Source organism: Dermacentor andersoni, chromosome 7 (assembly GCF_023375885.2).
Source record: "Dermacentor andersoni chromosome 7, qqDerAnde1_hic_scaffold, whole genome shotgun sequence".
Taxonomy (NCBI): Eukaryota; Metazoa; Arthropoda; class Arachnida; order Ixodida; family Ixodidae; genus Dermacentor; species Dermacentor andersoni.
The window spans coordinates 3,478,840-3,489,105 of NC_092820.1; the positions used below are offsets into that span (position 1 = coordinate 3,478,840).

Below are 10,266 nucleotides of genomic sequence, written 5' to 3' on the forward strand. Positions count from 1 at the left end.
ATTGCGCATGACAACATACACTAGAAGATACTGCTACAGATATGTTAGGCTGCTAGACAGTGACTGGTATTAAGTATCAGCGAAGAATCGGTTGACCTTTATATTTGGATAAGGATGAATGACCTCTAACAAAAATGGGCAATGAGAAAGCTTGCATTTATAGAAGAAAAATTACACTTGGCACAAACGGAATTAACATGGCTAGGAAGCTGATTAAGGGTAAACTGATGGAACTCAATCTTTTGGCCAGCGTTGTCCGTGCTTGGTCAGATGTTGCAGGTGCATCTGAAGACGAAGAATTCCTAGAAAGTCCTTTTTGAGTTACCTGGATGACAGCCAAATGTCCGTGCTGGTGGAATGGTGGCTGAAGCTCTTTTCAGTCTTGACACAGTCCTCTGCAGACTTGGTATCTCATTCATATTCTTCTGCATGTGCTTCTTTGTTCTTGGTGTAAAAGCCTTGCAAATTCGGCTCCAGCCCCTTCCTGTTGGCGCAGATAGGAGGTCCTGTGATGACCAAGATGTGCTTGGCATAGACTCTGTTGGGGCAAAACGGTGACACATGAGATACAGCACAGATTAGCCAAATTTATGTGTGTTTTATATGTTCGAACCAATTATACTGAACCATAAATACGAACAAACATTCATATCTGCTGCAAACAGCAAGCCAATACAGCATATATCAAACATATTTATTTCTGAACCATGTGTTGTTTACCTTGTAGTAGTAGCCAATGTCCACACAATGACCTTGTTGTAGCAGGCAGCAGCTTCTGTTTAGTGCGTGGAGTGTGTTGCTTTATACTGGTGCCGTCCTCATTACTGCATGTCTGGAACAGAAATTTTGACTGAATCAGAAATTGAAAATGCAAAGTTTTGCAATATGAAATGCAAATTTAACAGGGATAAGCGGGCTAGTTGGTGGTCGTTAATGGAATGCATCATGTAACCGCACTGAAAAACAAGGGACAAGGAAGGAACACACAAGACAGGCGCGGAACTTCAACATTTTCTTGAAAGGGGTTGGGGAGGGAGGCGGTTCAGCTGCAGTAGAGCGTGTGCTTGCAATTTTCCGAGAATGCGCGTTTGGGTTGAATTTCACCTGTGAGTTGCCTACACATGGATGCCTGCAGTTCCTGGGCATTTTCATTATTATTGCTGGAACCCATGCGTGCTGGAGGTATCAGCCTCGAACTAAAAAAGGTATTTTAAACTACCAGTCAGCTCATTCGAAGCTTGTAAAAAGGGGAATCGCAAAAAACTGCCTGCGTGCTGCTCTTGATAAGTCCTGCCAGCATGAAATGCAACATAGCGTGTTCCTACAGTTGCAAAGACTGCACAGCGCAGGATTTCAGCATGATATGGTCACCTCGGTGCTAGAAACCCTTGCCAAGGAAGCGCAGGGCACATCAGAGCTCCGCCCAAGCGTAGAGCCACAACGTCGTAGACCTGTTGCCATACCGTACTACCACCAAATCTCCCACCGTCTCGAAAAGGTGGCTGCAAAATGTGAAGTACCGGTGGTTTTCACGGCGCCCAAGAAACTGGCGGGCATGTGCAAGATGGTGCAGGGAAAGAACAAAAGAAATGAATGTGATATCAAGCACGTCGACAGGTTCGTTTCATGCAGAGTAGGGGTAGTGTACCAGATACCTCTCTCCTGTGGCAATAGCTACATAGGGCAGACAGGACGGTGCCTAAACGTCAGACTGCAGGAGCACCGCGCAGGAGTTGAAGGATTGGCGGGGGGTGGAAAACTGGCTGACCATTGTCGCCACTGTAGTAATTGCACGCCCAGGTTCCGAGACACTAAAGTCTTGAAGATGTTTGCGTCACAACTGAGCCGTGAAATATACGAAGCTTACTGTATAAAAATGCAATCTGGCAGCTGCGTAAGCAGTTCTTCAGTATCATTGAGTGATAAAGAATACAAATATTTACAAGCAAATTTGCGGCACTCACGCCCGCTTGCCAACGTCGAGTGATGGCTGTCCGATGATTGGCAAGGGTGATTACGATACCTGTATAAATGTGAGATTTCCCGTAGTAAATCTTAGTTGAAGTTCCGCGCCTGTCTTGTGTGTTCCTTCCTTGTCCCTTGTTTTTCAGTGCGGTTACATGATGCATTCCATGAAATGCAAAAAGGTGTGAGATATATGTTGTAATGATTTGAGACTACAGAACACATGCAAATGTACAGTCTGTTCTAGGGTGCTTAAGCAGCATGTTAAATAAATATTGCTATTGTCCATAAAATTGATGTCTGCCTAACTACAATGCATGTCAACAGCGCAAGTACTATTAAGATCACAAATGAGAACATTTGTGGGTTCATTTATACACTAGAAGTGATCACACTGCTAGTTCCACAAGCAAATGCATGAAAGTGATGAAGCTATTAGAACTGATGCATTATTTTTCTGCACGAACGTGATGCACCGCTTCACTACTGCAAAAATAAATGCCCTACGGTAAACCAGTCTGAACAGCAAGAACATTTGGAACCAACAAGTACGAAATATGGGTGAATTATCATGCTTGCAACTGTTTAATACATTAAATTCTGTACTTTCACTTCATTTTACCAAAGGATTATTCGGTTTTGTGGACGAAAGACGTTGCCGGCCGACTCGGAAAAAAAAGTTCAATGTGTATATTGATAAGGCTACCTAGTCTCCTATGGCCACGGCTACAATAAGATGAAAAATGAGACGCCCGTTTCGATATCGCTCTTTCTTTCCCGATTGTAGGTCTCCTCGATTTGGCTGCACTTTCTGCACTAGTTCAGGGGGTGCAGCACTAGCACTCGAAGTGCAGCTAGCGCCACCTGCACTTCGGCACTCGATTTGACGTCGTGCTGCACGAGGTCATGTACACTTCGGCACTAGACTCTCCGCAAGTTCTTTTCTCGTGCACGTAGTGCAAGGCTTTTGATAGCAGACGACACATGCGGCTCCGTGGCCATGCGGGTGTTGGTAGACGGCATCGACGGCGCCTGCTATTAGTAACGCAGCACGGACGCCAGTTTTCTTCAGGATATGTACGTAGCTTCTTGTTATGGGCGCTTTCCGAGTTCAACTGCTGCTAAGCGCACTGAAGGCCGGGATTTTCCCTCAGGTCACAGTCGTTTGTATTAATTTTCACGAGCTTACCGCTACCTCGACGTTAAGTTTGCGCGAAACCACATCGGTCAGTCGTTTGAAACGTTGTGCCATATATTATTCAGAAAGGTTTGGAAACCACGCTTGGTCGTGCTTTCTGAATAATGACACACCAACAAAAGAAAAGCCACAGCCACTCAGTCGCAGCAGACGAAGGCCTGTACGTTTCTGCGCTTTTGTCCTCGATTTGACCGCTGCACCGAAAGCGCTAGCGTCGCGCTACACTCACACTTCAAGAACTAGCGCTGCACTGGCACGACACTTTTCTGAACTAGAGCAAAAGGTGCAGCCAAATCGAGGAGACCTGCGTGTATAACGACAGCCTCGCAAGTAACGGTTCATTTATAGCGTCCTCGATCACCTTGCCCCGGGATTGCCCCGAAACCAAAAAGGTGCGCTTTGCACCGCGGTGGTGGCGCACTGCGGAGGGTCGACATCGAGGACAAAACTGCACCCCGTGCAGGGTGCTTGCATGCAGCGCCACTTTACCCCTGGCGCGCAAAACGTGCGCGAACACGCGCGCGCGCACATTTTATTGTTTGCAGGTGCTGAGCATCCGCGGCAAGCGCTTGAACCTTGTCAAACGGCGTGCTCCGACATACCTGGTTGCAAGCAAACACCAATAGATATTATAACTAATCCTGACGACCCGTTCAACGAACCTGTCCACTTTCGGTCGCTCTTCACCACATTGTTTTTGGACAAGGTCGATCAGCGTGTACGTCGTCTTCGCTGTCAGACGAACTTGAAGAAAGCTCATCGATTGCGGCAACTAATAGCGCATCCGTTCTCATTGCCGACATCTCAACTAGCTAACTCCGCCAACGCCGTTGCAACCGCAGCTATCGGTCCAGGGCGTCATAGGGCGTCTGCGGTTACACTAGCCACCACAGAATAAAGAACAAATTTAGAGAAGGGAAACTGTACCTTCCACCGTGGTTCGAAAATAAGCAGCGGCAGCGCATGGAACTTACTTTGGCGAACGCCAGATGACGTTGCTCAATCCGGAAGCGGAAGTGCAAATTTTTTTTTTAGAGGAAAATTCAATATGGCCGTTTTTTGCCGGTCGCGTACGCTGGTACGCGCCGTGCTTGCCCTGCAGGCTATGCGGCATGCCTCAATGCCTTCGCTGCCGCTTAGCTGGTGCGTTCTAATTGCCAAGAGCCTCTACTGACGCCCATACAAACAAGCCACAAGTGAGTGAACAGAACGCGCGACTTTATTGGCAGAAGACAAGCAGTGTACATTCTCGTGCAATAGCAGAAATAAAATTTGCATGTCGAGATACGCTGGAATCATTGACGCGAGCTCGTAAACGGCTCACCGTCGTCGTCGCACGTGGTGGTCAGGTTAACGAGCAACAACCAGCAGCGGAAACATATTGGACAGAGTGTGCCACTTGTTTGCAGCTACAGTCGCCGTTAAAAATGCCCAAATTGCATTGCGAAGCAATCGGGAGACGCAGGCATCTGCTGCCGCAGCCTACACAGCGACATGGGCTACCCCAGATTTTAGCCGTTCACTCCTTTCCAACCTGCACGTTTCTTTTCTTTCGGGGGCCGCTAATGTGTGGCTCACACTTGGTGTCTCACATTGTCTCACTATGGACAAGTCGCTTTCGTGGGCATCGCCTCCATCAGCTACTTTTGCGGGCCTTTCCAACCATCTGGCTATCAACTTCATACGCATCGGACTATGTAAGCACGTATGCTGGTCTCCGTTCATGCCTAATCGCGGCCGAGAAAGGCCAGAGGCACAATATGCCCATTGCTGCAGCAGGAAAGCGCGAACGGGGAGCACGAATCACGGTGCATGAAAATTGGGAGTCTATGTCGCTGTGCAGGCTGCAGGAGCGAATGCTTACTTCGAGAGACTGCTTCCCAGTGCAACCGACCAGGCCGCAATATTCGAAAAACATAACACTGCGACCATAACCAAGTGACATAACAGCAAAATTAAACAGCAATCAGTCACCGCATGAGGTTCAGACAATACATTATACATTGGCGACGAACCATATGGCAACAGTGAGCATTCACATACACGGGTCTCTTAGGGTACATTGAGCTGCCTACCTACAGGCGTAGTGCCTGCCTTCGTCGCACGTGGTGGTCTACTAACGAGCAACAACCAGCAGCAGAAACAGATTGGACAGTGTCCCACCTGTTTGCGGCGACAGTCGCTGTTAAAGATGAGCAACTTGCAGTGCAAAGCAATCGGGTGACGCAGGCATCTGCTGCCACAGCCTACACAGCGACATGGACTACCCATCATTTTAGCATTGACTCCTTTCCAGCCTGCATGTTTCTTTTCTTTTGGAGGCCGCTAATGTGTGGCTCACACTTGGTGTCCCGCATCGTCTCAATATGGACAAGTCGCTTTCGTGGGCATCACCTTCATCAGCCACTTTTCCGGGCCTTTCCACCCAACTTCATACACGTCCGACCATGTAAGCACTTATGCTGGTCTCCGTTCATGCCTAATCGCGGCCGAGAAAGGCCAGAGGCACAATTTGCCCATGGATGCAGCAGGAAAGGGTGAACGGGGAGCACGAATCGCGGTGTGCGTAAATTGGGAGTCTATGTCGCTGTGCAGACTGCAGGATAAAATTCTTGCTTCGAGAGGCTGCTTCCCAGTGCAACCGACCAGGCCGCAATATTCGAAAAACATAACACTGCGACCATAACCAAGTGACATAACAGCAAAATTAAACAGCAATCAGTCACCCATGAGGTTCAGACAATACATTATACATTGGCTACGAACCATCTTACAGGCATAATGCATGCCTTTGTCACATGTGGTGGTCTGGTAACGAGCGACAACCTGCGGTACAAACAGATTGGACAGAGCCTCACACCTGTTTGAACCAACAGTTGCCGTTGAAGATGAGCAACTTCCATTGCGAAGCAATCAGGTGACGCAGGCATCTGCTGCCGCAACCAACACAGCGACATGGACTACCCGGCATTTTAGCGTTAACCCCTTTCCAACCTGTACATTTATTTTCTTTCGGGGGCCGCTATGTGTGGCTCACACTTCGTGTCCCACTTTGTCGCAATGTGGACAAGTCGCTCTTGTGGGCATCACCTTCGGCAGCCATTCTTGCGGGCCTTTCCACCCATACGGCTATCAACTTCATACACTTCGAACCATGTAAGCACATATGCTGGTCTCCGTTTTGAGCAAATCATGGCCGAGGTAGGCCACAAGCACAATTTGCCCATGGCTGCAGCAGGCCAGAACGAACGGGGCACACCAGTTACGGTGTGTGTATACTGGGAGTCTATGTCGCTTTGCGGACTGCAGGAGCAAATGCTTACCTCGAGGGACTGCTTACCAATGCAACTGACCAGGCCCCCACATCTGAGAAACGTAACACTGTTCACTTCACTGTAGCTTGCACAAAGACCCAGGCTATCAAGGAAGAGGAGCAATCATCAACGAGACTAGGAGTATGGAAAATGAGAAAGCTTGCATTCAAGAGAGAAGCCACTCTGCTCTGCAAGCATTGAAGGCTAAAAACATCAAGAAAAGTAAAATGGTACATAGCACATGTGTATAGGTTAATGCAAGACGCATGCCGATGCTGCATCCGCTATTTCAGGAGAGGAATTGCGCATGTCAACATACACTAGAAGATACTGCTACAGATATGTTAGGCTGCTAGACAGTGACTGGTATTAAGTATCAGCGAAGAATCGGTTGACCTTTATATTTGGATGAGGATGAATGACCTCTAACAAAAATGGGCAATGAGAAAGCTTGCATTTATAGAAGAAAAATTACACTTGGCACAAACGGAATTAACATGGCTAGGAAGCTGATTAAGGGCAAACTGATGGAACTCAATCTTTTGGCCAGCGTTGTCCGTGCTTGGTCAGATGTTGCAGGTGCATCTGAAGACGAAGAATTCCTAGAAAGTCCTTTTTGAGTTACCTGGATGACAGCCAAATGTCCGTGCTGGTGGAATGGTGGCTGAAGCTCTTTTCAGTCTTGACACAGTCCTCTGCAGACTTGGTATCTCATTCATATTCTTCTGCATGTGCTTCTTTGTTCTTGGTGTAAAAGCCTTGCAAATTCGGCTCCAGCCCCTTCCTGTTGGCGCAGATAGGAGGTCCTGTGATGACCAAGATGTGCTTGGCATAGACTCTGTTGGGGCAAAACGGTGACACATGAGATACAGCACAGATTAGCCAAATTTATGTGTGTTTTATATGTTCGAACCAATTATACTGAACCATAAATACGAACAAACATTCATATCTGCTGCAAACAGCAAGCCAATACAGCATATATCAAACATATTTATTTCTGAACCATGTGTTGTTTACCTTGTAGTAGTAGCCAATGTCCACACAATGACCTTGTTGTAGCAGGCAGCAGCTTCTGTTTAGTGCGTGGAGTGTGTTGCTTTATACTGGTGCCGTCCTCATTACTGCATGTCTGGAACAGAAATTTTGACTGAATCAGAAATTGAAAATGCAAAGTTTTGCAATATGAAATGCAAATTTAACAGGGATAAGCGGGCTAGTTGGTGGTCGTTAATGGAATGCATCATGTAACCGCACTGAAAAACAAGGGACAAGGAAGGAACACACAAGACAGGCGGAACTTCAACATTTTCTTGAAAGGGGTTGGGGAGGGAGGCGGTTCAGCTGCAGTAGAGCGTGTGCTTGCAATTTTCCGAGAATGCGCGTTTGGGTTGAATTTCACCTGTGAGTTGCCTACACATGGATGCCTGCAGTTCCTGGACATTTTCATTATTATTGCTGGAACCCATGCGTGCTGGAGGTATCAGCCTCGAACTAAAAAAGGTATTTTAAACTACCAGTCAGCTCATTCGAAGCTTGTAAAAAGGGGAATCGCAAAAAACTGCCTGCGTGCTGCTCTTGATAAGTCCTGCCAGCATGAAATGCAACATAGCGTGTTCCTACAGTTGCAAAGACTGCACAGCGCAGGATTTCAGCATGATATGGTCACCTCGGTGCTGAAACCCTTGCCAAGGAAGCGCAGGGCACATCAGAGCTCCGCCCAAGCGTAGAGCCACAACGTCGTAGACCTGTTGCCATACCGTACTACCACCAAATCTCCCACCGTCTCAAAAAGGTGGCTGCAAAATGTGAAGTACCGGTGGTTTTCACGGCGCCCAAGAAACTGGCGGGCATGTGCAAGATGGTGCAGGGTAAGAACAAAAGAAATGAATGTGATATCAAGCACGTCGACAGGTTCGTCCCATGCAGAGTAGGGGTAGTGTACCAGATACCTCTCTCCTGTGGCAATAGCTACATAGGGCAGACAGGACGGTGCCTAAACGTCAGACTGCAGGAGCACCGCGCAGGAGTTGAAGGATTGGCGGGGGGTGGAAAACTGGCTGACCATTGTCGCCACTGTAGTAATTGCACGCCCAGGTTCCGAGACACTAAAGTCTTGAAGATGTTTGCGTCACAACTGAGCCGTGAAATATACGAAGCTTACTGTATAAAAATGCAATCTGGCAGCTGCGTAAGCAGTTCTTCAGTATCATTGAGTGATAAAGAATACAAATATTTACAAGCAAATTTGCGGCACTCACGCCCGCTTGCCAACGTCGAGTGATGGCTGTCCGATGATTGGCAAGGGTGATTACGATACCTGTATAAATGTGAGATTTCCCGTAGTAAATCTTAGTTGAAGTTCCGCGCCTGTCTTGTGTGTTCCTTCCTTGTCCCTTGTTTTTCAGTGCGGTTACATGATGCATTCCATGAAATGCAAAAAGGTGTGAGATATATGTTGTAATGATTTGAGACTACAGAACACATGCAAATGTACAGTCTGTTCTAGGGTGCTTAAGCAGCATGTTAAATAAATATTGCTATTGTCCATAAAATTGATGTCTGCCTAACTACAATGCATGTCAACAGCGCAAGTACTATTAAGATCACAAATGAGAACATTTGTGGGTTCATTTATACACTAGAAGTGATCACACTGCTAGTTCCACAAGCAAATGCATGAAAGTGATGAAGGTATTAGAACTGATGCATTATTTTTCTGCACGAACGTGATGCACCGCTTCACTACTGCAAAAATAAATGCCCTACGGTAAACCAGTCTGAACAGCAAGAACATTTGGAACCAACAAGTACGAAATATGGGTGAATTATCATGCTTGCAACTGTTTAATACATTAAATTCTGTACTTTCACTTCATTTTACCAAAGGATTATTCGGTTTTGTGGACGAAAGACGTTGCCGGCCGACTCGGAAAAAAAAGTTCAATATGTATATTGATAAGGCTACTCAGTCTCCTACGACCACGGCTACAATAAGATGAAAAATGAGACGCGCATTCCGATATCTCTCTTTCTTTCCTGCTTGTAGGTCTCCTCGATTTGGCTGCACTTTCTGCACTAGTTCAGGGGGTGCAGCACTAGCACTCGAAGTGCAGCTAGCGCCACCTGCACTTCGGCACTCGATTTGACGTCGTGCTGCACGAGGTCATGTACACTTCGGCACTAGACTCTCCGCAATGCAGGATCTAGTTCGTTAACTTGTGCCGGCCTGGAAGGTAATGAGACGGATGTTATATAACGATTCAAGCAGCGGTTTTAAACGACTCACCGTTATTGCCGTTGTCAGCCGCAGCAAAATCCAGCTCCCGTTTCGATGCAGACGTGTTCCGAATGGCTCACGACCGAAACCCAACTTCCGGGCTTACATGTCCGCTTGCAAACACGTAACTTCACCCCAAGTTCAATAACGCGAGACATCGAAGCGCAATAAACTAGTTTTAGCAAAAAGACGCAACCAGTCTGAGTGCACGAACGAATGAATCTGTGCCGCCATGCACTCGAAAATACCGTTAAAAATTTTTAATCCAAGCCAGAGGTCACGTGAAAGATCGATGATGCTGAATGTTATTTGCGTTTACAGTGACAAAGAAACAATAAACTTACTTACAAGGAGTACAATGTCTAATTAGCAATGATAATTTCGCCCTTTTTTATGTAATAAATATGCTTCGGTAATTGTAAGAGAAAGCTTGCAAAATAAAATTGCGCTTGTAACGGCGTCTCTTGTGGAAAACGTTCAAACTAACGTAAGCGTCCTGAAGTGATGCT

General features: G+C 46.8%; 1 long non-coding RNA gene across 1 annotated transcript; it reads right to left on the reverse strand.

Annotated features, from left to right (window-relative positions):
- Nucleotides 1-4,364: 4,364 nt before the first annotated feature.
- Nucleotides 4,365-7,768, reverse strand: LOC129386033 (uncharacterized). Its single transcript, XR_008613516.2, has 2 exons — nt 7,498-7,768; nt 4,365-7,315 (listed from the first exon to the last, which is right to left on the reverse strand). It is a non-coding gene; the product is annotated as an uncharacterized lncRNA (long non-coding RNA).
- Between the last annotated feature and the right edge of the window lie 2,498 nt (nt 7,769-10,266).